The sequence below is a fragment of the Amia ocellicauda genome, unplaced genomic scaffold (genome assembly GCF_036373705.1).
Source record: "Amia ocellicauda isolate fAmiCal2 unplaced genomic scaffold, fAmiCal2.hap1 HAP1_SCAFFOLD_74, whole genome shotgun sequence".
Classification (NCBI taxonomy): Eukaryota; Metazoa; Chordata; class Actinopteri; order Amiiformes; family Amiidae; genus Amia; species Amia ocellicauda.
In genome coordinates this window covers 173,701-196,721 of record NW_027103001.1, presented here as the reverse complement: position 1 = coordinate 196,721, position 23,021 = coordinate 173,701, and the positions used below count along the sequence as shown (strand labels likewise).

General features: G+C 46.4%; 10 non-coding genes and 56 pseudogenes across 10 annotated transcripts; all 66 read left to right on the top strand.

Annotated features, from left to right (window-relative positions):
* Nucleotides 1-124: 124 nt before the first annotated feature.
* Nucleotides 125-243, top strand: LOC136742472 (uncharacterized; annotated as a pseudogene).
* A 205-nt stretch (nt 244-448) lies between these two features.
* On the top strand, nt 449-567 carry LOC136742378 (uncharacterized; annotated as a pseudogene).
* Nucleotides 568-777: 210 nt separating this feature from the next.
* On the top strand, nt 778-896 carry LOC136742429 (uncharacterized; annotated as a pseudogene).
* A 227-nt stretch (nt 897-1,123) lies between these two features.
* LOC136742365 (uncharacterized) lies at nt 1,124-1,242 on the top strand (annotated as a pseudogene).
* Nucleotides 1,243-1,466: 224 nt separating this feature from the next.
* On the top strand, nt 1,467-1,585 carry LOC136742370 (uncharacterized; annotated as a pseudogene).
* A 218-nt stretch (nt 1,586-1,803) lies between these two features.
* Nucleotides 1,804-1,922, top strand: LOC136742468 (uncharacterized; annotated as a pseudogene).
* Nucleotides 1,923-2,137: 215 nt separating this feature from the next.
* On the top strand, nt 2,138-2,256 carry LOC136742452 (uncharacterized; annotated as a pseudogene).
* A 221-nt stretch (nt 2,257-2,477) lies between these two features.
* On the top strand, nt 2,478-2,596 carry LOC136742367 (uncharacterized; annotated as a pseudogene).
* A 209-nt stretch (nt 2,597-2,805) lies between these two features.
* LOC136742596 (5S ribosomal RNA) lies at nt 2,806-2,923 on the top strand. Its single transcript, XR_010814967.1, has one exon. It is a non-coding gene; the product is annotated as a 5S ribosomal RNA (ribosomal RNA).
* Nucleotides 2,924-3,143: 220 nt separating this feature from the next.
* Nucleotides 3,144-3,261, top strand: LOC136742342 (uncharacterized; annotated as a pseudogene).
* Nucleotides 3,262-3,477: 216 nt separating this feature from the next.
* Nucleotides 3,478-3,596, top strand: LOC136742462 (uncharacterized; annotated as a pseudogene).
* Nucleotides 3,597-3,821: 225 nt separating this feature from the next.
* Nucleotides 3,822-3,940, top strand: LOC136742501 (uncharacterized; annotated as a pseudogene).
* Nucleotides 3,941-4,156: 216 nt separating this feature from the next.
* On the top strand, nt 4,157-4,275 carry LOC136742601 (5S ribosomal RNA). Its single transcript, XR_010814972.1, has one exon. It is a non-coding gene; the product is annotated as a 5S ribosomal RNA (ribosomal RNA).
* Nucleotides 4,276-4,501: 226 nt separating this feature from the next.
* On the top strand, nt 4,502-4,620 carry LOC136742437 (uncharacterized; annotated as a pseudogene).
* Nucleotides 4,621-4,838: 218 nt separating this feature from the next.
* LOC136742490 (uncharacterized) lies at nt 4,839-4,957 on the top strand (annotated as a pseudogene).
* A 217-nt stretch (nt 4,958-5,174) lies between these two features.
* Nucleotides 5,175-5,293, top strand: LOC136742371 (uncharacterized; annotated as a pseudogene).
* Nucleotides 5,294-5,514: 221 nt separating this feature from the next.
* Nucleotides 5,515-5,633, top strand: LOC136742529 (uncharacterized; annotated as a pseudogene).
* A 206-nt stretch (nt 5,634-5,839) lies between these two features.
* LOC136742404 (uncharacterized) lies at nt 5,840-5,958 on the top strand (annotated as a pseudogene).
* Nucleotides 5,959-6,177: 219 nt separating this feature from the next.
* Nucleotides 6,178-6,296, top strand: LOC136742562 (uncharacterized; annotated as a pseudogene).
* Nucleotides 6,297-6,510: 214 nt separating this feature from the next.
* On the top strand, nt 6,511-6,629 carry LOC136742512 (uncharacterized; annotated as a pseudogene).
* A 209-nt stretch (nt 6,630-6,838) lies between these two features.
* LOC136742617 (5S ribosomal RNA) lies at nt 6,839-6,957 on the top strand. Its single transcript, XR_010814988.1, has one exon. It is a non-coding gene; the product is annotated as a 5S ribosomal RNA (ribosomal RNA).
* Nucleotides 6,958-7,178: 221 nt separating this feature from the next.
* On the top strand, nt 7,179-7,297 carry LOC136742528 (uncharacterized; annotated as a pseudogene).
* Nucleotides 7,298-7,503: 206 nt separating this feature from the next.
* LOC136742423 (uncharacterized) lies at nt 7,504-7,622 on the top strand (annotated as a pseudogene).
* Nucleotides 7,623-7,841: 219 nt separating this feature from the next.
* Nucleotides 7,842-7,960, top strand: LOC136742557 (uncharacterized; annotated as a pseudogene).
* A 220-nt stretch (nt 7,961-8,180) lies between these two features.
* On the top strand, nt 8,181-8,299 carry LOC136742466 (uncharacterized; annotated as a pseudogene).
* Nucleotides 8,300-8,519: 220 nt separating this feature from the next.
* Nucleotides 8,520-8,638, top strand: LOC136742417 (uncharacterized; annotated as a pseudogene).
* Nucleotides 8,639-8,847: 209 nt separating this feature from the next.
* Nucleotides 8,848-8,966, top strand: LOC136742369 (5S ribosomal RNA). The gene has a single exon (XR_010814936.1). It is a non-coding gene; the product is annotated as a 5S ribosomal RNA (ribosomal RNA).
* A 210-nt stretch (nt 8,967-9,176) lies between these two features.
* On the top strand, nt 9,177-9,295 carry LOC136742577 (uncharacterized; annotated as a pseudogene).
* A 225-nt stretch (nt 9,296-9,520) lies between these two features.
* LOC136742435 (uncharacterized) lies at nt 9,521-9,639 on the top strand (annotated as a pseudogene).
* A 553-nt stretch (nt 9,640-10,192) lies between these two features.
* LOC136742340 (5S ribosomal RNA) lies at nt 10,193-10,311 on the top strand. Its single transcript, XR_010814932.1, has one exon. It is a non-coding gene; the product is annotated as a 5S ribosomal RNA (ribosomal RNA).
* Nucleotides 10,312-10,521: 210 nt separating this feature from the next.
* LOC136742518 (uncharacterized) lies at nt 10,522-10,640 on the top strand (annotated as a pseudogene).
* A 240-nt stretch (nt 10,641-10,880) lies between these two features.
* On the top strand, nt 10,881-10,999 carry LOC136742616 (5S ribosomal RNA). Its single transcript, XR_010814987.1, has one exon. It is a non-coding gene; the product is annotated as a 5S ribosomal RNA (ribosomal RNA).
* A 210-nt stretch (nt 11,000-11,209) lies between these two features.
* LOC136742567 (uncharacterized) lies at nt 11,210-11,328 on the top strand (annotated as a pseudogene).
* Nucleotides 11,329-11,552: 224 nt separating this feature from the next.
* LOC136742612 (5S ribosomal RNA) lies at nt 11,553-11,671 on the top strand. The gene has a single exon (XR_010814983.1). It is a non-coding gene; the product is annotated as a 5S ribosomal RNA (ribosomal RNA).
* A 210-nt stretch (nt 11,672-11,881) lies between these two features.
* Nucleotides 11,882-12,000, top strand: LOC136742334 (5S ribosomal RNA). The gene has a single exon (XR_010814926.1). It is a non-coding gene; the product is annotated as a 5S ribosomal RNA (ribosomal RNA).
* A 216-nt stretch (nt 12,001-12,216) lies between these two features.
* LOC136742416 (uncharacterized) lies at nt 12,217-12,335 on the top strand (annotated as a pseudogene).
* A 217-nt stretch (nt 12,336-12,552) lies between these two features.
* On the top strand, nt 12,553-12,671 carry LOC136742554 (uncharacterized; annotated as a pseudogene).
* A 214-nt stretch (nt 12,672-12,885) lies between these two features.
* On the top strand, nt 12,886-13,003 carry LOC136742459 (uncharacterized; annotated as a pseudogene).
* Nucleotides 13,004-13,223: 220 nt separating this feature from the next.
* Nucleotides 13,224-13,343, top strand: LOC136742487 (uncharacterized; annotated as a pseudogene).
* Nucleotides 13,344-13,553: 210 nt separating this feature from the next.
* LOC136742566 (uncharacterized) lies at nt 13,554-13,672 on the top strand (annotated as a pseudogene).
* Nucleotides 13,673-13,896: 224 nt separating this feature from the next.
* Nucleotides 13,897-14,015, top strand: LOC136742611 (5S ribosomal RNA). The gene has a single exon (XR_010814982.1). It is a non-coding gene; the product is annotated as a 5S ribosomal RNA (ribosomal RNA).
* Nucleotides 14,016-14,225: 210 nt separating this feature from the next.
* Nucleotides 14,226-14,344, top strand: LOC136742322 (5S ribosomal RNA). Its single transcript, XR_010814915.1, has one exon. It is a non-coding gene; the product is annotated as a 5S ribosomal RNA (ribosomal RNA).
* Nucleotides 14,345-14,560: 216 nt separating this feature from the next.
* LOC136742414 (uncharacterized) lies at nt 14,561-14,679 on the top strand (annotated as a pseudogene).
* A 217-nt stretch (nt 14,680-14,896) lies between these two features.
* LOC136742553 (uncharacterized) lies at nt 14,897-15,015 on the top strand (annotated as a pseudogene).
* A 214-nt stretch (nt 15,016-15,229) lies between these two features.
* LOC136742394 (uncharacterized) lies at nt 15,230-15,348 on the top strand (annotated as a pseudogene).
* A 220-nt stretch (nt 15,349-15,568) lies between these two features.
* On the top strand, nt 15,569-15,687 carry LOC136742427 (uncharacterized; annotated as a pseudogene).
* A 208-nt stretch (nt 15,688-15,895) lies between these two features.
* On the top strand, nt 15,896-16,014 carry LOC136742353 (uncharacterized; annotated as a pseudogene).
* A 214-nt stretch (nt 16,015-16,228) lies between these two features.
* On the top strand, nt 16,229-16,347 carry LOC136742499 (uncharacterized; annotated as a pseudogene).
* Nucleotides 16,348-16,554: 207 nt separating this feature from the next.
* On the top strand, nt 16,555-16,673 carry LOC136742352 (uncharacterized; annotated as a pseudogene).
* Nucleotides 16,674-16,885: 212 nt separating this feature from the next.
* LOC136742345 (uncharacterized) lies at nt 16,886-17,004 on the top strand (annotated as a pseudogene).
* Nucleotides 17,005-17,214: 210 nt separating this feature from the next.
* Nucleotides 17,215-17,333, top strand: LOC136742347 (uncharacterized; annotated as a pseudogene).
* Nucleotides 17,334-17,554: 221 nt separating this feature from the next.
* Nucleotides 17,555-17,673, top strand: LOC136742397 (uncharacterized; annotated as a pseudogene).
* A 216-nt stretch (nt 17,674-17,889) lies between these two features.
* On the top strand, nt 17,890-18,008 carry LOC136742524 (uncharacterized; annotated as a pseudogene).
* A 209-nt stretch (nt 18,009-18,217) lies between these two features.
* LOC136742503 (uncharacterized) lies at nt 18,218-18,336 on the top strand (annotated as a pseudogene).
* A 220-nt stretch (nt 18,337-18,556) lies between these two features.
* LOC136742421 (uncharacterized) lies at nt 18,557-18,675 on the top strand (annotated as a pseudogene).
* Nucleotides 18,676-18,898: 223 nt separating this feature from the next.
* LOC136742570 (uncharacterized) lies at nt 18,899-19,017 on the top strand (annotated as a pseudogene).
* A 216-nt stretch (nt 19,018-19,233) lies between these two features.
* Nucleotides 19,234-19,352, top strand: LOC136742555 (uncharacterized; annotated as a pseudogene).
* Nucleotides 19,353-19,566: 214 nt separating this feature from the next.
* On the top strand, nt 19,567-19,685 carry LOC136742574 (uncharacterized; annotated as a pseudogene).
* Nucleotides 19,686-20,234: 549 nt separating this feature from the next.
* On the top strand, nt 20,235-20,353 carry LOC136742474 (uncharacterized; annotated as a pseudogene).
* Nucleotides 20,354-20,567: 214 nt separating this feature from the next.
* Nucleotides 20,568-20,686, top strand: LOC136742390 (uncharacterized; annotated as a pseudogene).
* Nucleotides 20,687-20,900: 214 nt separating this feature from the next.
* LOC136742569 (uncharacterized) lies at nt 20,901-21,019 on the top strand (annotated as a pseudogene).
* Nucleotides 21,020-21,231: 212 nt separating this feature from the next.
* LOC136742523 (uncharacterized) lies at nt 21,232-21,350 on the top strand (annotated as a pseudogene).
* A 209-nt stretch (nt 21,351-21,559) lies between these two features.
* Nucleotides 21,560-21,678, top strand: LOC136742506 (uncharacterized; annotated as a pseudogene).
* A 220-nt stretch (nt 21,679-21,898) lies between these two features.
* Nucleotides 21,899-22,017, top strand: LOC136742420 (uncharacterized; annotated as a pseudogene).
* Nucleotides 22,018-22,240: 223 nt separating this feature from the next.
* Nucleotides 22,241-22,359, top strand: LOC136742575 (uncharacterized; annotated as a pseudogene).
* Nucleotides 22,360-22,575: 216 nt separating this feature from the next.
* On the top strand, nt 22,576-22,694 carry LOC136742584 (uncharacterized; annotated as a pseudogene).
* The last annotated feature ends 327 nt before the right edge of the window (nt 22,695-23,021 follow it).

The window sequence follows — 23,021 nt, the reverse complement described above, 5'->3', positions numbered from 1 at the left end:
TACTTTCAACACCCTTTGCTGCACTGATATTTTTCCCTCCATTTTTCTTTTTTCTTTTTTTTTTGCTGGAAGTTCCGTCAATACCGTCCAGCCTTTAAAAGACATTATGCAGCCAGGCCTCTTGGCTTGCGGACACATTGTCCTGAACGCGCCCGATCTCATCAGATCTCGGAAGCTAAACGGGCCAGGGCCTGGTCAGTACTTGAATGTGAGAACTCCTGGAAATACCTTGTGCTGCAAGCTTTTTACGTCTCCTGGGTAACTTTATCGTAGCTCTTTATTCTCTCTATCTGTCTGGAGGAGATATAATTGAAGTATTGTACACGTACCCGGCTACATACAACACCCTTTGCTGCACTGATATGTTTCCCTCCATTTATTTTTTTTTGCTGGAAGTTCCGTCAATACCCGCCAACCTTTAAGAGACATCATGCAGCCAGGCCTCTCGGCTTGTGGCCACACCGTCCTGAATGCGCCCGATCTCGTAAGATCTCGGAAGCTAAACGGGGCAGGGCCTGGTCAGTACTTGGATGGCTGACCTCCTAGAAATAACAGGTGCTGCAAGCTTTTTACGTCTCCTGGGTAACTTCATCGTAGCTCTTAATACTCTTTTTCTGTCTGCAGGAGATATAATTGAAGAATTGTACACGTACCTGGCTACTTTTAACACCCTTTGCTGCACTGGTATTTCTCCCTCCATTTCTCTTTTTTTTTTTTGCTGGCTGTTCCGTCAATACCCGCCAACCTTTAAGAGACATCATGCAGCCCGGCCTCTTGGCTTGTGGCCACACCGTCCTGAACACGCCCGACTTCGTCAGATCTCGGAAGCTAAACGGGGCAGGGCCTCGTCAGTACTTGGATGGGAGACCTCCTGGAAATACCTGGTGCTGCAAGCTTTTTACGTCTCCTGGGAAACTTCATCGTAGCTCTTAATACTCTCTTTCTGTCCGGAGGAGATATAATTGAAGAATTGTACACGTACCCGGCTACTTTCAAAACCCATTACTGCACTGATATTTTTCCCTCCATTTTTCTTTTTCTTTTTTTTTTTTTTTTTTTTTTTGCTGGAAGTTCTGTCAATACCCGCCAGCCATTAAGAGACATCATGCAGCCAGACATCTCGGCTTGCGGCCACACCGTCCTGAACGCGCCCGATCTCGTCAGATCTCGGAAGCTAAACGGGGCAGGACCTGGTCAGTACTTGAATGTGAGACCTCCTGGAAATACCTGGTGCTGCAAGCTTTTACGTCTAATGGGTAACTTTATCGTAGCTCTTAATACTCTCTTTCAGTCTGCAGGAGATATAATTGAAGTATTGTACACGTATCCAGCTACTGTCAACACCCTTTCCTGCACTGATATTTTTCCATCCATTTTTCTTATTTCTTTTTATATATTTTTTTTTTGCTGGAAGTTCCGTCAATACCCGCCAACCTTTAAGAGACATCATGCAGCCAGGCCTTTCGGCTTGTGGCCACACCGTCCTGAATGCGCCCGATCTCGTCAGATCTCGGAAGCTAAACGGGGCAGGGCCTGGTCAGTACATGGATGGGAGACCTCCTAGAAATACCTGGTGCTGCTAGCTTTTATGTCTCCTGGGTAACTTTATCGTAGCTCTTAATACTCTCTATCTGTCTGGAGGAGATATAATTGAAGTATTGTACACGTACCCAGCTACTGTCAACACCCTTTGCTGCACTGATATTTTTCCCTCCATTTTTCTATTTTTTTTTTTTTTTTTTTGCTGGAAATTCCGTCAATACCCGCCAGCCTTTAAGAGACATCATGCAGCCAGGCATCTCGGCTTGCGGCCACACCATCCTGAACTCGCCCGATCTCGTCAGATCTTGGAAGCTAAACGGGGCAGGACCTGGTCAGTACATGAATGTGAGACCTCCTGGAAATACCTGGTGCTGCAAGCTTTTACGTCTCCTGGGTAACTTTATCGTAGCTCTTAATACTCTCTATCTGTCTGGAGGAGATATAATTGAAGTATTGTACACGTACCCAGCTACTGTCAACACCCTTTGCTGCACTGATATTTTTCCATCCATTTTTCTTTTTTTTTTTTTTTTTTGCTGGAAGTTCCGTCAATACCCGCCAACCTTTAAGAGACATCATGCAGCCCGGCCTCTTGGCTTGTGGCCACACCGTCCTGAACACGCCTGACTTCGTCAGATCTCGGAAGCTAAACGGGGCAGGGCCTCGTCAGTACTTGGATGGGAGACCTCCTGGAAATACCTGGTGCTGCAAGCTTTTTACGTCTCCTGGGAAACTTCATCGTAGCTCCTAATACTCTGTATCTGTCTGGAGGAGATATAATTGAAGTATTGTACACGTACCCGGCTACTTTCAACAGCCTTTGCTGCATTGATATTTTTCCCTCCATTTTCCATTTTTTTTTTTTTTTTTTTTTTGCTGGAAGTTCCGTCAATACCCGCCAACCTTTAAGAGACATCATGCAGCCAGGCCTTTCGGCTTGTGGCCACACCGTCCTGAATGCGCCCGATCTCGTCAGATGTCGGAAGCTAAACGGGGCAGGGCCTGGTCAGTACTCGGATGGGAGACCTCCTAGAAATACCAGGTGCTGCAAGCTTTTTACGTCTCCTGGGTAACTTCATCGTAGCTCTTAATACTCTCTTTCTGTCTCCAGGAGATATAATTGAAGAATTGTACACGTACCCGGCTACTTTCAACACCCTTTGCTGCACTGGTATATTTCCCTCTATTTCTCTTTTTTTTTTTGCTGGCAGTTCCGTCAATACCCGCCAGCCTTTAAGAGACATCATGCAGCCAGGCCTCTTGGCTTGCGGCCACACCGTCCTGAACGCGCCCGATCTCATCAGATCTCGGAAGCTAACGGGGCAGGGCCTGGTCAGTACTTGGATGGGTGACCTCCTGGAAATACCAGGTGCTGCAAGCTTTTGACGTCTCCTGGGTAACTTCATCATAGCTCTTAATACTCTCTTACAGTCTGTAGGAGATATAATTGAAGAATTGTACACGTACCCGGCTACTTTCAAAACCCTTTGCTGCACTGATATTTTTCCCTCCATTTTTCTATTTTTTTTTTTTTTTTTTTTGCTGGAAGTTCCATCAATACCCGCCAGCCTTTAAGAGACATCATGCAGCCAGGCCTCTCGGCTTGCGGCCACACCATCCTGAACGCGCCCGATCTCGTCAGATCTCGGAAGCTAACGGGGCAGGGCCTGGTCAGTACTTGGATGGGAGACCTCCTAGAAATACCAGGTGCTGCAAGCTTTTTACGTCTCCTGGGTAACTTCATCATAGCTCTTAATACTCTCTTTCAGTCTGTAGGAGATATTATTGAAGAATTGTACACGTACCCGGCTACTTTCAAAACCCTTTGCTGCACTGATATTTTTCCCTCCATTTTTCTTTTTTCTTTTTTTTTTTGCTGGAAGTTCCGTCAATACCCGCCAGCCTTAAAGAGACATCATGCAGCCAGGCATCTCGGCTTGCGGCCACACTGTCCTGAAGACGCAAGATCTCGTCAGATCTCGGAAGAAAAACTGGGCAGGGCCTGGTCAGTAATTGGATGGGTGACCTCCTGGAAATACCTGGTGCTGCAAGCTTTTACGTCTCCTGGGTAACTTTATCGTAGCTCTTAATACTCTCTCTCTGTCTGGAGGAGATATAATTGAAGTATTGTACACGTATCCAGCTACTGTCAACACCCTTTGCTGCACTGATATTTTTCCATCCATTTTTCTTTTTTATTTTTTTATTTTTATTTTTTTGCTGGAAGTTCCGTCAATACCCGCCAACCTTTAAGAGACATCATGCAGCCAGGCCTTTCGGCTTGTGGCCACACCGTCCTGAATGCGCCCGATCTCGTCAGATCTTGGAAGCTAAACGGGGCAGGACCTGGTCGGTACATGAATGTGAGACCTCCTGGAAATACCTGGTGCTGCAAGCTTTTACGTCTCCTGGGTAACTTTATCGTAGCTCTTAATTCTCTCTTTCTGTCTGGAGGAGATATAATTGAAGTATTGTACACGTACCCAGCTACTGTCAACACCCTTTGCTGCACTGATATTTTTCCATCCATTTTTCTTTTTTCTTTTTTTTTTTTGCTGGAAGTTCCGTCAATACCCGCCAACCTTTAAGAGACATCATGCAGCCAGGCCTCTTGGCTTGCGGCCACACCGTCCTGAATGCGCCCGATCTCGTCAGATCTCTGAAGCTAAACGGGGCAGGGCCTGGTCAGTACTTGGATGGGAGACCTCCTGGAAATACCAGGTGCTGCAAGCTTTTTACGTCTCCTGGGTAACATTATCGTAGCTCTTAATACTCTCTATCTGTCTGGAGGAGATATAATTGAAGTACTCTACACGTACCCAGCTACTGTCAACATCCTTTGCTGCACTGATATTTTTCCATCCATTTTTCTTTTTTTTTTTTTTTTTTTTTTTTTTTTTGCTGGAAGTTCCGTCAATACCCGCCAACCTTTAAGAGACATCATGCAGCAGGCCTATCGGCTTGTGGCCACACCGTCCTGAACGCGCCCGATCTCGTAAGATCTCGAAAGCTAAACGAGGCAGGACCTGGTCAGTACTTGGATGGGAGACCTCCTGGAAATACCTGGTGCTGCAAGGTTTTACGTCTCCTGGGTAACTTTATCGTAGCTCTTAATTCTCTCTTTCTGTCTGGAGGAGATATAATTGAAGAATTGTACACGTACCCGGCTACTTTCAACACCCTTTGCTGCACTGATATTTTTCCCTCCATTTTTCTATTTTTTTTTTTTTTTTTTTTCTGGAAATTCCGTCAATACCCGCCATCCTTTAAGAGACATCATGCAGCCAGGCATCTCGGCTTGCGGCCACACCATACTGAACGCGCCCGATCTCGTCAGATCTCGGAAGCTAAACGGGGCAGGACCTGGTTAGTACATGAATGTGAGACCGCCTGGAAATACCTAGTGCTGCAAGCTTTTACGTCTCCTGGGTAACTTTATCGTAGCTCTTAATACTCTCTATCTGTCTGGAGGAGATATAATTGAAGAATTGTACACGTACCTGGCTACTTTCAACACCCTTTGCTGCACTGATATTTTTCCCTCCCTTTTTCTATTTTTTTTTTTTTTTTTTTGCTGGAAGTTCCGTCAATACCCACCAGCCTAAAGAGACATCATGCAGCCAGGCATCTTGGCTTGCGGCCACACCATCCTGAACGCGCCCGATCTCGTCAGATCGCGGAAGCTAAACGGGGCAGGGCCTGGTCTGTACTTTGATGGGAGACCTCCTAGAAATACCAGGTGCTGCAAGCTTTTTACGTCTCCTGGGTAACTTCATCGTAGCTCTTAATACTCTCTTTCTGTCTCCAGGAGATATAATTGAAGAATTGTACACGTACCCGGCTACTTTCAACACCCTTTCCTGCACTGATATTTTTCCCTCCATTTTTCTATTTTTTTTTTTTTTTTTTTTTGCTGGAAATTCCGTCAATACCCGCCAGCCTTTAAGAGACATCATGCAGCCAGACATCTCGGCTTGCGGCCACACCGTCCTGAACGCGCCCGATCTTGTCAGATCTCGGAAGCTAAACGGGGCAGGACCTGGTCAGTACATGAATGTGAGACCTCCTGGAAATACCTCGTGCTGCAAGCTTTTACGTCTCCTGGGTAACTTTATCGTAGCTCTTAATACTCTCTATCTGTCTGGAGGAGATATAATTGAAGTATTGTACACGTACCCAGCTACTGTCAACACCCTTTGCTGCACTGATATTTTTCCATCCATTTTTTTTTTTTTTTGCTGGAAGTTCCGTCAATACCCGCCAACCTTTAGGAGACATCATGCAGCCAGGCCTTTCGGCTTGTGGCCACACCGTCCCGAATGCGCCCGATCTCGTCATATCTCGGAAGCTAAACGGGGCAGGGCCTGGTCAGTACTTGGATGGGAGACCTCCTAGACATACCAGGTGCTGCAAGCTTTTTACGTCTCCTGGGTAACTTCATCGTAGCTCTTAATACTCTCTTTCTGTCTCCAGGAGATATAATTGAAGAATTGTACACGTACCCGGCTACTTTCAACACCCTTTCCTGCACTGATATTTTTCCCTCCATTTTTCGATTTTTTTTTTTTTTTTTTTGCTGGAAATTCCGTCAATACCCGCCAGCCTTTAAGAGACATCATGCAGCCAGGCATCTCGGCTTGCGGCCACAACATCCTGAACTCGCCCGATCTCGTCAGATCTTGGAAGCTAAACGGGGCAGGACCTGGTTAGTACATGAATGTGAGACCGCCTGGAAATACCTAGTGCTGCAAGCTTTTACGTCTCCTGGGTAACTTTATCGTAGCTCTTAATACTCTCTATCTGTCTGGAGGAGATATAATTGAAGAATTGTACACGTACCTGGCTACTTTCAACAGCCTTTGCTGCACTGATATTTCTCCCTCCATTTTTCTTTTTTTTTTTTTTTTTTGCTGGAAGTTCCGTCAATACCCACCAGCCTAAAGAGACATCATGCAGCCGGGCCTCTTGGCTTTCGGCCACACCGTCCTGAACGCGCCCGATATCGTCAGATCTCGGAAGGTAAAAGGAGCAGGGCCTGGTCAGTACTTGGATGGGTGACCTCCTGGAAATACCTGGTGCTGCAAGCTTTTTTGTCTCCTGGGTAACTTCATCGTAGCTCTTAGTACTCTCTTTCTGTCTGGAGGAGATATAATTGAAGTATTGTACACGTACCCGGCTACTTTTAACACCCTTTGCTGCACTGGTATTTTTCCCTCTATTTTTCTTTTTTTTTTTCGCTGGCAGTTCCGTCAATACCCGCCAGCCTTTAAGAGACATCATGCAGCCAGGCATCTTGGCTTGCGGCCACACCATCCTGAACGCGCCCGATCTCGTCAGATCTCGGATGCTAAACGGGGCAGGGCCTGGTCAGTACTTTGATGGGAGACCTCCTAGAAATACCAGGTGCTGCAAGCTTTTTACGTCTCCTGGGTAACTTCATCGTAGCTCTTAATACTCTCTTTCTGTCTCCAGGAGATATAATTGAAGAATTGTACACGTACCCGGCTACTTTCAACACCCTTTCCTGCACTGATATTTTTCCCTCCATTTTTCTTTTTTTTTTTTTTTTTTTTTTTGCTGGAAATTCCGTCAATACCCGCCAGCCTTTAAGAGACATCATGCAGCCAGACATCTCGGCTTGCGGCCACACCGTCCTGAACGCGCCCGATCTTGTCAGATCTCGGAAGCTAAACGGGGCAGGACCTGGTCAGTACATGAATGTGAGACCTCCTGGAAATACCTCGTGCTGCAAGCTTTTACGTCTCCTGGGTAACTTTATCGTAGCTCTTAATACTCTCTATCTGTCTGGAGGAGATATAATTGAAGTATTGTACACGTACCCAGCTACTGTCAACACCCTTTGCTGCACTGATATTTTTCCATCGATTTTTTTTTTTTTTTGCTGGAAGTTCCGTCAATACCCGCCAACCTTTAGGAGACATCATGCAGCCAGGCCTTTCGGCTTGTGGCCACACCGTCCTGAATGCGCCCGATCTCGTCAGATTTCGAAAGCTAAACGGGGCAGGGCCTGGTCAGTACTTGGATGGGAGACCTCCTAGACATACCAGGTGCTGCAAGCTTTTTACGTCTCCTGGGTAACTTCATCGTAGCTCTTAATACTCTCTTTCTGTCTCCAGGAGATATAATTGAAGAATTGTACACGTACCCGGCTACTTTCAACACCCTTTCCTGCACTGATATTTTTCCCTCCATTTTTCGATTTTTTTTTTTTTTTTTTTGCTGGAAATTCCGTCAATACCCGCCAGCCTTTAAGAGACATCATGCAGCCAGGCATCTCGGCTTGCGGCCACAACATCCTGAACTCGCCCGATCTCGTCAGATCTTGGAAGCTAAACGGGGCAGGACCTGGTCGGTACATGAATGTGAGACCTCCTGGAAATACCTGGTGCTGCAAGCTTTTATGTCTCCTGGGTAACTTTATCGTAGCTCTTAATACTCTCTATCTGTCTGGAGGAGATATAATTGAAGAATTGTACACGTACCCGGCTACTTTCAACACCCTTTCCTGCACTGATATTTTTCCCTCCATTTTTCTATTTTTTTTTTTTTTTTTTTTTGCTGGAAGTTCCGTCAATACCCGCCAGCCTTTAAGAGACATCATGCAGCCAGGCCTTTCGGCTTGTGGCCACACCGTCCTGAATGCGCCCGATCTCGTCAGATCTCGGAAGCTAAACGGGGCGCGGCCTAATCAGTACTTGGATGGGAGACTTCCTAGAAATACCAGGTGCTGCAAGCTTTTTACGTCTCCTGGGTAACTTCATCGTAGCTCTTAATACTCTCTTTCTGTCTCCAGGAGATATAATTGAAGAATTGTACACGTACCCGGCTACTTTCAACACCCTTTCCTGCACTGATATTTTTCCCTACATTGTTCTATTTTTTTTTTTTTTTTTTTTGCTGGAAATTCCGTCAATACCCGCCAGCCTTTAAGAGACATCATGCAGCCAGGCCTTTCGGCTTGTGGCCACACCGTCCTGAATGCGCCCGATCTCGTCAGATCTCGGAAGCTAAACGGGGCAGCGCCTGGTCATTACTTGGATGGGAGACCTCCTAGAAATACCAGGTGCTGCAAGCTTTTTACGTCTCCTGGGTAACTTCGTCGTAGCTCTTAATACTCTCTTTCTGTCTCCAGGAGATATAATTGAAGAATTGTACACGTACCCGGCTACTTTCAACACCCTTTGCTGCACTGGTATATTTCCCTCTATTTTTCTTTTTTTTTTTCCTGGCAGTTCCGTCAATACCCGCCAGCCTTTAAGAGACATCATGCAGCCAGGCATCTTGGCTTGCGGCCACACCATCCTGAACGCGCCCGATCTCGTCAGATCTCGGAAGCTAAACGGGGCAGGGCCTGGTCAGTACTTGGATGGGAGACCTCCTAGAAATACCAGGTGCTGCAAGCTTTTTACGTCTCCTGGGTAACTTCATCGTAGCTCTTAATACTCTCTTTCTGTCTCCAGGAGATATAATTGAAGAATTGTACACGTACCCGGCTACTTTCAACACCCTTTGCTGCACTGGTATATTTCCCTCTATTTTTCTTTTTTTTTTTTGCTGGCAGTTCCGTCAATACCCGCCAGCCTTTAAGAGACATCATGCAGCCAGGCATCTCGGCTTACGGCCACACCATCCTGAACGCGCCCGATCTCGTCAGATCTCGGAAGCTAAACGGGGCAGGACCTGGTCAGTACATGAAAGTGAGACCTCCTGGAAATACCTAGTTCTGCAAGCTTTTACGTCTCCTGGGTAACTTTATCGTAGCTCTTAATACTCTCTCTCTGTCTGGAGGAGATATAATTGAAGTATTGTACACGTATCCAGCTACTGTCAACACCCTTTGCTGCACTGATATTTTTCCATCCATTTTTCTTTTTTCTTTTTTTCTTTTTTTTTTTTTGCTGGAAGTTCCGTCAATACCCGCCAACCTTTAAGAGACATCATGCAGCCAGGCCTTTCGGCTTGTGGCCACACCGTCCTAAATGCGCCCGATCTCGTCAGATCTCGGAAGCTAAACGGGGCAGGGCCTGGTCAGTACTTGGATAGGAGACCTCCTAGAAATACCATGTGCTGCAAGCTTTTTACGTCTCCTGGGTAACTTCATCGTAGCTCTTAATACTCTCTTTCTGTCTCCAGGAGATATAATTGAAGAATTGTACACGTACCCGGCTACTTTCAACACCCTTTGCTGCACTGGTATATTTCCCTCTATTTTTCTTTTTTTTTTTGCTGGCAGTTCCGTCAATACCCGCCAGCCTTTAAGAGACATCATGCAGCCAGGCATCTCGGCTTTCTGGCCACACCATCCTGAACGCGCCCGATCTTGTCAGATCTCGGAAGCTAAACGGTGCAGGACCTGGTCAGTACATGAAAGTGAGACCTCCTGGAAATACCTAGTGCTGCAGGCTTTTACGTCTCCTGGGTAACTTTATCGTAGCTCTTAATACTCTCTCTCTGTCTGGAGGAGATATAATTGAAGTATTGTACACGTATCCAGCAACTGTCAACACCCTTTGCTGCACTGATATTTTTCCATCCATTTTTCTTTTTTATTTTTTTTTATTTTTTTTTTGCTGGAAGTTCCGTCAATACCCGCCAACCTTTAAGAGACATCATGCAGCCAGGCCTTTCGGCTTGTGGCCACACCGTCCTGAATGCGCCCGATCTTGTCAGATCTCGGAAGCTAAACGGGGCAGGGCCTGGTCAGTACTTGGGTGGGAGACCTCCTAGAAATACCAGGTGCTGCAAGCTTTTTACGTCTCCTGGGTAACTTCATCGTAGCTCTTAATACTCTCTTTCTGTCTCCAGGAGATATAATTGAAGAATTGTACACGTACCCGGCTACTTTCAACACCCTTTGCTGCACTGGTATGTTTCCCTCTATTTTTCTTTTTTTTTTTTGCTGGAAATTCCATCAATACCCGCCAGCCTTTAAGAGACATCATGCAGCCAGGCATCTCGGCTTGCGGCCACACCATCCTGAACTCGCCCGATCTCGTCAGATCTTGGAAGCTAAACGGGGCAGGACCTGGTCGGTACATGAATGTGAGACCTCCTGGAAATACCTGGTGCTGCAAGCTTTTATGTCTCCTGGGTAACTTTATCGTAGCTCTTAATACTCTCTATCTGTCTGGAGGAGATATAATTGAAGTATTGTACACGTACCCAGCTACTGTCAACACCCTTTGCTGCACTGATATTTTTCCATCCATTTTTCTTTTTTCTTTTTTTATTTTATTTTTTTGCTGGAAGTTCCGTCAATACCCGCCAACCTTTAAGAGACATCATGCAGCCAGGCCTTTCGGCTTGTGGCCAAACCGTCTTGTGGCCACACCGTCCTGAATGCGCCCGATCTCGTCAGATCTCGGAAGCTAAACGGGGCAGGGCCTGGTCAGTACTTGGATGGGAGACCTCCTAGAAATACCAGGTGCTGCAAGCTTTTTACGTCTCCTGGGTAACTTCATCGTAGCACTTAATACTCTCTTTCTGTCTCCAGGAGATATAATTGAAGAATTGTACACGTACCCGGCTACTTTCAACACCCTTTGCTGCACTGGTATATTTCCCTCTATTTTTCTTTTTTTTTTTTGCTGGCAGTTCCGTCAATACCCGCCAGCCTTTAAGAGACATCATGCAGCCAGGCATCTTGGCTTGCGCCCACACCATCCTGAACGCGCCCGATCTCGTCAGATCTCGGAAGCTAAACACGGCAGGACCTGGTCAGTACATGAAAGTGAGACCTCCTGGAAATACCTAGTGCTGCAAGCTTTTACGTCTCCTGGGTAACTTTATCGTAGCTCTTAATACTCTCTCTCTGTCTGGAGGAGATATAATTGAAGTATTGTACACGTATGCAGCTACTGTCAACACCCTTTGCTGCACTGATATTTTTCCATCCATTTTTCTTTTTTCTTTTTTTCTTTTTTTTTTTTGCTGGAAGTTCCGTCAATACCCGCCAACCTTTAAGAGACATCATGCAGCCAGGCCTTTCGGCTTGTGGCCACACCGTCCTGAATGCGCCCGATCTCGTCAGATCTCGGAAGCCAAACGGGGCAGGGCCTGGTCAGTACTTGGATGGGAGACCTCCTAGAAATACCAGGTGCTGCAAGCTTTTTACGTCTCCTGGGTAACTTCATCGTAGCTCTTAATACTCTCTTTCTGTCTCCAGGAGATATAATTGAAGAATTGTACACGTACCCGGCTACTTTCAACACCCTTTGCTGCACTGGTATATTTCCCTCTATTTTTCTTTTTTTTTTTTGCTGGCAGTTCCGTCAATACCCGCCAGCCTTTAAGAGACGTCATGCAGCCAGGCATCTCGGCTTGCGGCCACACCGTCCTGAATGCGCCCGATCTCGTCAGATCTCGGAAGCTAAACGGGGCAGGGCCTGGTCAGTACTTGGATGGGAGACCTCCTAGAAATACCAGGTGCTGCAAGCCTTTTACGTCTCCTGGGTAACTTCATCGTAGCTCTTAATACTCTCTTTCTGTCTGGAGGAGATATAATTGAAGAATTGTACACGTACTAGGCTACTTTCAACACCCTTTGCTGCACTGATATTTTTCCCTCCATTTTTCTTTTTATTTTATTTTTTGGCTGGAAGTTCCGTCAATATCCGCCAGCCTTTAAGAGACATCATGCAGCCAGGCCTCTTGGCTTGTAGTCACACCGTCCTGAACGCGCCCGATCATATCAGATTTCGGAAGTTAAACGGGGCAGGGCCTGGTCAGTACTTGGATGTGTGACCTCCTGGAAATACCAGGTGCTGCAAGCTTTTTACGTCTCCTGGGTAACTTCATCGTAGCTCTTAATACTCTCTTTCTGTCTCCAGGAGATATAATTGAAGAATTGTACACGTACCCGGCTACTTTCAACACCCTTTCCTGCACTGATATTTTTCCCTCCATTTTTCTATTTTTTTTTTTTTTTTTGCTGGAAATTCCGTCAATACCCGCCAGCCTTTAAGAGACATCATGCAGCCAGGCATCTCGGCTTACGGCCACACCATCCTGAACTCGCCCGATCTCGTCAGATCTTGGAAGCTAAACGGGGCAGGACCTGGTCGGTACATGAATGTGAGACCTCCTGGAAATACCTGGTGCTGCAAGCTTTTACGTCTCCTGGGTAACTTTATCGTAGCTCTTAATACTCTCTATCTGTCTGGAGGAGATATAATTGAAGTATTGTACACGTACCCAGCTACTGTCAACACCCTTTGCTGCACTGATATTTTTCCATCCATTTCTATTTTTTTTTTTTTTTTTGCTGGAAGTTCCGTCAATACCCGCCAACCTTTAAGAGACATCATGCAGCCAGGCCTTTCGGCTTGTGGCCACACCGTCCTGAATGCGCCCGATCTCGTCAGATCTCGGAAGTTAACGGGGCACGGCCTGGTCAGTACTTGGATGGGAGACTTCCTAGAAATACCAGGTGCTGCAAGCTTTTTACGTCTCCTGGGTAACTTCATCGTAGCTCTTAATACTCTCTTTCTGTCTCCAGGAGATATAATTGAAGAATTGTACACGTACCCGGCTACTTTCAACACCCTTTCCTGCACTGATATTTTTCCCTCCATTTTTCTATTTTTTTTTTTTTTTTTTTTGCTGGAAATTCCGTCAATACCCGCCAGCCTTTAAGAGACATCATGCAGCCAGGCATCTCGGCTTGCGGCGACACCATCCTGAACGCGCCCGATCTTGTCAGATCTCGGGAAGCTAAACGGGGCAGGGCCTGGTCAGTACTTGGATGTGAGACCTCCTAGAAATACCAGGTGCTGCAAGCTTTTTACGTCTCCTGGGTAACTTCATCGTAGCACTTAATACTCTCTTTCTGTCTCCAGGAGATATAATTGAAGAATTGTACACGTACCCGGCTACTTTCAACACCCTTTGCTGCACTGGTATATTTCCCTCTATTTTTCTTTTTTTTTTTTGCTGGCAGTTCCGTCAATACCCGCCAGCCTTTAAGAGACATCATGCAGCCAGGCATCTTGGCTTGCGCCCACACCATCCTGAACGCGCCCGATCTCGTCAGATCTCGGAAGCTAAACACGGCAGGACCTGGTCAGTACATGAAAGTGAGACCTCCTGGAAATACCTAGTGCTGCAAGCTTTTACGTCTCCTGGGTAACTTTATCGTAGCTCTTAATACTCTCTCTCTGTCTGGAGGAGATATAATTGAAGTATTGTACACGTATGCAGCTACTGTCAACACCCTTTGCTGCACTGATATTTTTCCATCCATTTTTCTTTTTTCTTTTTTTCTTTTTTTTTTTTGCTGGAAGTTCCGTCAATACCCGCCAACCTTTAAGAGACATCATGCAGCCAGGCCTTTCGGCTTGTGGCCACACCGTCCTGAATGCGCCCGATCTCGTCAGATCTCGGAAGCCAAACGGGGCAGGGCCTGGTCAGTACTTGGATGGGAGACCTCCTAGAAATACCAGGTGCTGCAAGCTTTTTACGTCTCCTGGGTAACTTCATCGTAGCTCTTAATACTCTCTTTCTGTCTCCAGGAGATATAATTGAAGAATTGTACACGTACCCGGCTACTTTCAACACCCTTTGCTGCACTGGTATATTTCCCTCTATTTTTCTTTTTTTTTTTTGCTGGCAGTTCCGTCAATACCCGCCAGCCTTTAAGAGACGTCATGCAGCCAGGCATCTCGGCTTGCGGCCACACCGTCCTGAATGCGCCCGATCTCGTCAGATCTCGGAAGCTAAACGGGGCAGGGCCTGGTCAGTACTTGGATGGGAGACCTCCTAGAAATACCAGGTGCTGCAAGCCTTTTACGTCTCCTGGGTAACTTCATCGTAGCTCTTAATACTCTCTTTCTGTCTGGAGGAGATATAATTGAAGAATTGTACACGTACTAGGCTACTTTCAACACCCTTTGCTGCACTGATATTTTTCCCTCCATTTTTCTTTTTATTTTATTTTTTGGCTGGAAGTTCCGTCAATATCCGCCAGCCTTTAAGAGACATCATGCAGCCAGGCCTCTTGGCTTGTAGTCACACCGTCCTGAACGCGCCCGATCATATCAGATTTCGGAAGTTAAACGGGGCAGGGCCTGGTCAGTACTTGGATGTGTGACCTCCTGGAAATACCAGGTGCTGCAAGCTTTTTACGTCTCCTGGGTAACTTCATCGTAGCTCTTAATACTCTCTTTCTGTCTCCAGGAGATATAATTGAAGAATTGTACACGTACCCGGCTACTTTCAACACCCTTTCCTGCACTGATATTTTTCCCTCCATTTTTCTATTTTTTTTTTTTTTTTTGCTGGAAATTCCGTCAATACCCGCCAGCCTTTAAGAGACATCATGCAGCCAGGCATCTCGGCTTACGGCCACACCATCCTGAACTCGCCCGATCTCGTCAGATCTTGGAAGCTAAACGGGGCAGGACCTGGTCGGTACATGAATGTGAGACCTCCTGGAAATACCTGGTGCTGCAAGCTTTTACGTCTCCTGGGTAACTTTATCGTAGCTCTTAATACTCTCTATCTGTCTGGAGGAGATATAATTGAAGTATTGTACACGTACCCAGCTACTGTCAACACCCTTTGCTGCACTGATATTTTTCCATCCATTTCTATTTTTTTTTTTTTTTTTGCTGGAAGTTCCGTCAATACCCGCCAACCTTTAAGAGACATCATGCAGCCAGGCCTTTCGGCTTGTGGCCACACCGTCCTGAATGCGCCCGATCTCGTCAGATCTCGGAAGCTAAACGGGGCACGGCCTGGTCAGTACTTGGATGGGAGACTTCCTAGAAATACCAGGTGCTGCAAGCTTTTTACGTCTCCTGGGTAACTTCATCGTAGCTCTTAATACTCTCTTTCTGTCTCCAGGAGATATAATTGAAGAATTGTACACGTACCCGGCTACTTTCAACACCCTTTCCTGCACTGATATTTTTCCCTCCATTTTTCTATTTTTTTTTTTTTTTTTTTTGCTGGAAATTCCGTCAATACCCGCCAGCCTTTAAGAGACATCATGCAGCCAGGCATCTCGGCTTGCGGCCACACCATACTGAACGCGCCCGATCTCGTCAGATCTCGGAAGCTAAACGGGGCAGGACCTGGTTAGTACATGAATGTGAGATCGCCTGGAAATACCTGGTGCTGCAAGCTTTTACGTCTCCTGGGTAACTTTATCGTAGCTCTTAATACTCTCTATCTGTCTGGAGGAGATATAATTGAAGAATTGTACATGTACCCGGCTACTTTCAACAGGCTTTGCTGCACTGGTATATTTCCCTCCATTTCTCTTTTTTTTTTTTGCTGGAAGTTCGTCAATATCCGCCAACCTTTAAGAGACATCATGCAGCCAGGCCTCTCGGCTTGTGGCCACACCGTCCTGAATGCGCCCGATCTCGTAAGATCTCGGAAGGTAAAAGGGGCAGGGCCTGGTCAGTACTTGGATGGGTGACCTCCTGGAAATACCTGGTGCTGCAAGCTTTTACGTCTCCTGGGTAACTTTATCGTAGCTCTTAATACTCTCTATCTGTCTGGAGGAGATATAATTGAAGAATTGTACATGTACCCGGCTACTTTCAACAGCCTTTGCTGCACTGATATTTCTCCCTCCATTTTTCTTTTTTTTTTTTTTTTTTGCTGGAAGTTCCGTCAATACCCACCAGCCTAAAGAGACATCATGCAGCCGGGCCTCTTGGCTTTCGGCCACACCGTCCTGAACGCGCCTGATATCGTCAGATCTCGGAAGGTAAAAGGGGCAGGGCCTGGTCAGTACTTGGATGGGTGACCTCCTGGAAATACCTGGTGCTGCAAGCTTTTTTGTCTCCTGGGTAACTTCATCGTAGCTCTTAATACTCTCTTTCTGTCTGGAGGAGATATAATTGAAGTATTGTACACGTACACGGCTACTTTCAACAGCCTTTGCTGCACTGATATTTTTCCCTCAATTTTTCTTTTTTTTTTTGCTGGCAGTTCGTCAATATCCGCCAACCTTTAAGAGACATCATGCAGCCAGGCCTCTCGGCTTGTGGCCACACCGTCCTGAATGCGCCCGATCTCGTAAGATCTCGGAAGGTAAAAGGGGCAGGGCCTGGTCAGTACTTGGATGGGTGACCTCCTGGAAATACCTGGTGCTGCAAGCTTTTTTGTCTCCTGGGTAACTTCATCGTAGCTCTTAATACTCTCTTTCTGTCTGGAGGAGACATAATTGAAGTATTGTACACGTACCCAGCTACTGTCAACACCCTTTGCTGCACTGATATTTTTCCATCCATTTTTCTTTTTTTTTTTTTTTGCTGGAAGTTCCGTCAATACCCGCCAACCTTTAAGAGACATCATGCAGCCAGGCCTCTCGGCTTGTGGCCACACCGTCCTGAATGCGCCCGATCTCGTAAGATCTCGGAAGCTAAACGGGGCAGGGCCTGGTCAGTACTTGGATGGCTGACCTCCTAGAAATACCAGGTGCTGCAAGCTTTTTACGTCTCCTGGGTAACTTCATCGTAGCTCTTAATACTCTCTTTCTGTCTGCAGGAGATATAATTGAAGAATTGTACACGTACCCGGCTACTTTCAACACCCTTTGCTGCACTGGTATTTCTCCCTCCATTTCTCTTTTTTTTTTTTGCTGGATGTTCCGTCAAAACCCGCCAACCATTAAGAGACATCATGCAGCCCGGCCTCTTGGCTTGCAGCCACACCGTCCTGAACGCCCCCGATCTCATCAGATCTTGGAATTTAAACGGGGCAGGGCCTGGTCAGTACTTGGATGGGTGACCTCCTGGAAATGCCAGGTGCTGCAAGCTTTTTACGTCTCCTGGGTAACTTCATCGTAGCTCTTAATACTCTCTTTCTGTCTCCAGGAGATATAATTGAAGAATTGTACATGTACCCGGCTACTTTCAACACCCTTTGCTGCACTGATATTTTTCCCTCCCTTTTTCTATTTTTTTTTTTTTTTTTTTTTGCTGGAAGTTCCGTCAATACTTGCCAGCCTTTAAGAGACATCATGCAGCCAGGTCTCTTGGCTTGCGGCCACACCGTCCTGAACGCGCCTGATCTCATCATATCTCGGAAGCTAAACGGGGCAGGGTCTGGCCAGTACTTGGTTGGGTGACCTCCTGGAAATACCTGGTGCTGCAAGCTTTATACGTCTCCTGGGTAACTTCATCGTAGCTCTTAATACTCTCTTTCAGTCTGGAGGAGATATTATTGAAGAATTGTACACGTACCCGGCTACTTTCAACAGCCTTTGCTGCACTGATATTTCTACCTCCATTTTTTTTTTTTTTTTTTTTTTTTTGCTGGAAGTTCCGTCAATACCCACCAGCCTAAAGAGACATCATGCAGCCGGGCCTCTTGGCTTTCGGCCACACCGTCCTGAACGCGCCCGATATCGTCAGATCTCGGAAGGTAAAAGGGGCAAGGCCTGGTCAGTACTTGGATGGGTGACCTCCTGGAAATACCTGGTGCTGCAAGCTTTTACGTCTCCTGGGTAACTTCATCGTAGCTCTTAATACTCTCTTTCTGTCTGGAGGAGATATAATTCAAGTATTGTACACGTACCCGGCTACTTTCAACACCCTTTGCTGCACTGGTATTTCTCCCTTCATTTCTATTTTTTTTTATTGCTGGCAGATCCGTCAATACCCGCCAGCCTTTAAGAGACATCATACAGCCAGGCATCTCGGCTTGCGGCCACACCGTCCTGAACGCGTCCGCTCTCGTAAGATCTCGGAAACTGAGTGGGGCAGGGCCTGGTCAGTACTTGGATGGGAGACCTCCTGGAAATACCAGGTGCTGCAAGCTTTTTACGTCTGCTGGGTAAGTTTATCGTAGCTCTTAATACTCTCTTTCTGTCTGGAGGAGATATAATTGAAGTATTTTACACGTACCCGGCTACTTTCAACACCCATTGCTGCACTGATATTTTTCCCTCCATTTTTCTATTTTTTTTTTATTTTTTTTTCTTGGATGTTCCGTCAATACCCGCCAGCCTTTTAGAGACATCATGCAGCCAGGCCTCTAGGTTTGCGGCCACACCGTCCTGAACGCGCCCGATCTCATCAGATCTCGGAAGCTAAACGGGGCAAGACCTGGTCAGTACTTGAATGTGAGACCTCCTGGAAATACCTGGTGCTGCAAGCTTTTACGTCTCCTGGGTAACTTTATCGTAGCTCTTAATACTCTCTTTCTGTCTGGAGGAGATATAATTGAAGTATTGTACACGTACCCAGCTACTGTCAACACCCTTTGCAGCACTGATATTTTTCCATCAATTTTTTTATTTTTATTATTATTTATTTTTTCTGCTGGAAGTTCCGTCAATACCCGCCAACCTTTAAGAGACATCATGCAGCCAGGAGTCTTGGCTTGCGGCCACACCGTCCTGAACGCGCCCCATCTCGTCAGCTCTCGGAAGCTAAACTGGGCAGGGCCTGGTCATTACTTGAATGTGAGACCTTCTGGAAATTCCAGGCGCTGCAAGCTTTTTTCGTCACCTGGGGAACTTCATCGTAGCTCTTTATACTCTCTTTCTGTCTGGAGGAGATATAATTGAAGTATTGTACACGTACCCGACTACTTTCAATACCCTTTGCTGCAGTGGTATTTTTCCCTCCATTTTTCTTTTTTCTTTTTTATTTTGCTGGAAGTTCCGTCAATACCCTCCAGCCTTTAAGAGACATCATGCAGCCAGGCCTCTTGGCATGCGGACACATTGTCCTGAACGCGCCCGAACTCATCAGATCTCGGAAGCTAAACGGGGCAGGACCTGGTCAGTACTTGAATGTGAGACCTCCTAGAAAAACCTGGTGCTGCAAGCTTTTACGTCTCCTGGGTAACTTCATCGTAGCTCTTTATACTCTCTTTCTGTCTGGAGGAGATATAATTGAAGTATTGTACACGTACCCGGCTACTTTTAACACCCTTTGCTGCACTGATATTTTTCCCTCCATTTTTCTTTTTTCATTTTTTTTTGCTGGAAGTTCTGTCAATACCCTCCAGCCATTTAGAGACATCATGCAGCCAGGCCTCTTGGCTTGCATCCACACCGTCCTGAACGCGCCCCATCTCGTCAGATCTCGGAAGCTAAACGGGGCAGGGCCTGGTCATTACTTGAATGTGGGACCTCCTGGAAATACCTGGTTCTGCAAGCTTTTTACGTCTCCTGGGTAACTTTATCGTAGCTCTTAATACTCTCTTTCTGTCTGGAGGAGATATAATTGAAGTATTGTACACGTACCTGGCTACTTTCAACATCCTTTGCTGCACTGATATTTTTCCCTCCGTTTTTCTTTTTTTTTTTTTTTTGCTGGAAGTTCCGTCAATACCCGCCAACCATTAAGAGACATCATGCAGCCAGGCCTCTCGGCTTGTGTCCACACCGTCCTGAACGCGCTCGATCTCGTCAGATCGCGTAAGCTGAACGGGGCAGGGCCTGGTCATTACTTGAATGTGGGACCTCCTGGAAATACCTGGTTCTGCAAGCTTTTTACGTCTCCTGGGTAACTTTATCGTAGCTCTTAATACTCTCTTTCTGTCTGGAGGAGATATAATTGAAGTATTGTACACGTACCCGGCTACTTTCAACACCCTTTGCTGCACTGATATTTTTCCCTCCATTTTTCTTTTTTCTATTTTTTTTTGCCGGAAGTTCCGTCAATACCCTCCAGCCTTTAAGAGACATCATGCAGCCAGCTCTCTAGGCTTGCGGCCACACTGACCTGAACGTGCCCGATCTTGTCAGATCTCGGAAGCTGAACGGGGCAGGGCCTGGTCAATACTTGGATGGGAGACCTCCTGGAAATACCTGGTGCTGCAAGCTTTTTAGTCTCCTGAGTAACTTCATTGTAGCTCTTAATACTCTCTTTCTGTCTGGAGGAGATATAATTGAAGTATTGTACACGTACCCGGCTACTTTTAACACCCTTTGCTGCACTGATATTTTTCCCTCCATTTTTCTTTTTTCATTTTTTTTTGCTGGAAGTTCTGTCAATACCCTCCAGCCATTTAGAGACATCATGCAGCCAGGCCTCTTGGCTTGCGGCCACACCGTCCTGAACGCGCCCGATCTCGTCAGACCTTGGAAACTAAACGGGCCAGGGCCTGGTTAGTACTTGGATGGGTGACCTCCTGGAAATACCAGGTGATGCAAGCTTTTTACGTATCCTGTGTAACTTCATCGTAGCTCTTAATACTCTCTTTCAGTCTGGAGGAGATATAATTGAAGAATTGTACACGTACCCGGCTACTTTCAACACCCTTTGCTGCACTGATATTTTTCCCTCCGTTTTTCTTTTTTTTTTTTTTTTGCTGGAAGTTCCATCAATACCCTCCAGCCTTTAAGAGACATCATACAGCCAGGCCTCTTGGCTTGCAACCACACCGTCCTGAACGCGCCCCATCTCGTCAGATCTCGGAAGCTAAACGGGGCAGGGCCTGGTCATTACTTGAATGTGGGACCTCCTGGAAATACCTGGTTCTGCAAGCTTTTTACGTCTCCTGGGTAACTTTATCGTAGCTCTTAATACTCTCTTTCTGTCTGGAGGAGATATAATTGAAGTATTGTACACGTACCTGGCTACTTTCAACATCCTTTGCTGCACTGATATTTTTCCCTCCGTTTTTCTTTTTTTTTTTTTTTGCTGGAAGTTCCGTCAATACCCACCAGCCTAAAGAGACATCATGCAGCCGGGCCTCTTGGCTTTCGGCCACACCGTCCTGAACGCGCCCGATATCGTCAGATCTCGGAAGGTAAAAGGGGCAAGGCCTGGTCAGTACTTGGATGGGTGACCTCCTGGAAATACCTGGTGCTGCAAGCTTTTACGTCTCCTGGGTAACTTCATCGTAGCTCTTAATACTCTCTTTCTGTCTGGAGGAGATATAATTCAAGTATTGTACACGTACCCGGCTACTTTCAACACCCTTTGCTGCACTGGTATTTCTCCCTTCATTTCTATTTTTTTTTATTGCTGGCAGATCCGTCAATACCCGCCAGCCTTTAAGAGACATCATGCAGCCAGGCAGCTCGGCTTGCGGCCACACCGTCCTGAACGCGTCCGCTCTCGTAAGATCTCGGAAACTGAGTGGGGCAGGGCCTGGTCAGTACTTGGATGGGAGACCTCCTGGAAAAACCAGGTGCTGCAAGCTTTTTACGTCTGCTGGGTAAGTTTATCGTAGCTCTTAATACTCTCTTTCTGTCTGGAGGAGATATAATTGAATTATTTTACACGTACCCGGCTACTTTCAACACCCATTGCTGCACTGATATTTTTCCCTCCATTTTTCTATTTTTTTTTTATTTTTTTTTCTTGGATGTTCCGTCAATACCCGCCAGCCTTTTAGAGACATCATGCAGCCAGGCCTCTAGGTTTGCGGCCACACCGTCCTGAACGCGCCCGATCTCATCAGATCTCGGAAGCTAAACGGGGCAAGACCTGGTCAGTACTTGAATGTGAGACCTCCTGGAAATACCTGGTGCTGCAAGCTTTTACGTCTCCTGGGTAACTTTATCGTAGCTCTTAATACTCTCTTTCTGTCTGGAGGAGATATAATTGAAGTATTGTACACGTACCCAGCTACTGTCAACACCCTTTGCTGCACTGATATTTTTCCATCAATTTTTTTATTTTTATTATTATTTATTTTTTCTGCTGGAAGTTCCGTCAATACCCGCCAACCTTTAAGAGACATCATGCAGCCAGGCGTCTTGGCTTGCGGCCACACCGTCCTGAACGCGCCCCATCTCGTCAGCTCTCGGAAGCTAAACTGGGCAGGGCCTGGTCATTACTTCAATGTGAGACCTTCTGGAAATTCCAGGCGCTGCAAGCTTTTTTCGTCACCTGGGGAACTTCATCGTAGCTCTTTATACTCTCTTTCTGTCTGGAGGAGATATAATTGAAGTATTGTACACGTACCCGACTACTTTCAATACCCTTTGCTGCAGTGGTATTTTTCCCTCCATTTTTCTTTTTTCTTTTTTATTTTGCTGGAAGTTCCGTCAATACCCTCCAGCCTTTAAGAGACATCATGCAGCCAGGCCTCTTGGCATGCGGACACATTGTCCTGAACGCGCCAGAACTCATCAGATCTCGGAAGCTAAACAGGGCAGGACCTGGTCAGTACTCGAATGTGAGACCTCCTAGAAAAACCTGGTGCTGCAAGCTTTTACGTCTCCTGGGTAACTTCATCGTAGCTCTTCATACTCTCTTTCTGTCTGGAGGAGATATAATTGAAGTATTGTACACGTACCCGGCTACTTTTAACACCCTTTGCTGCACTGATATTTTTCCCTCCATTTTTCTTTTTTCATTTTTTTTTGCTGGAAGTTCTGTCAATACCCTCCAGCCATTTAGAGACATCATGCAGCCAGGCCTCTTGGCTTGCAACCACACCGTCCTGAACGCGCCCCATCTCGTCAGATCTCAGAAGCTAAACGGGGCAGGGCCTGGTCATTACTTGAATGTGGGACCTCCTGGAAATACCTGGTTCTG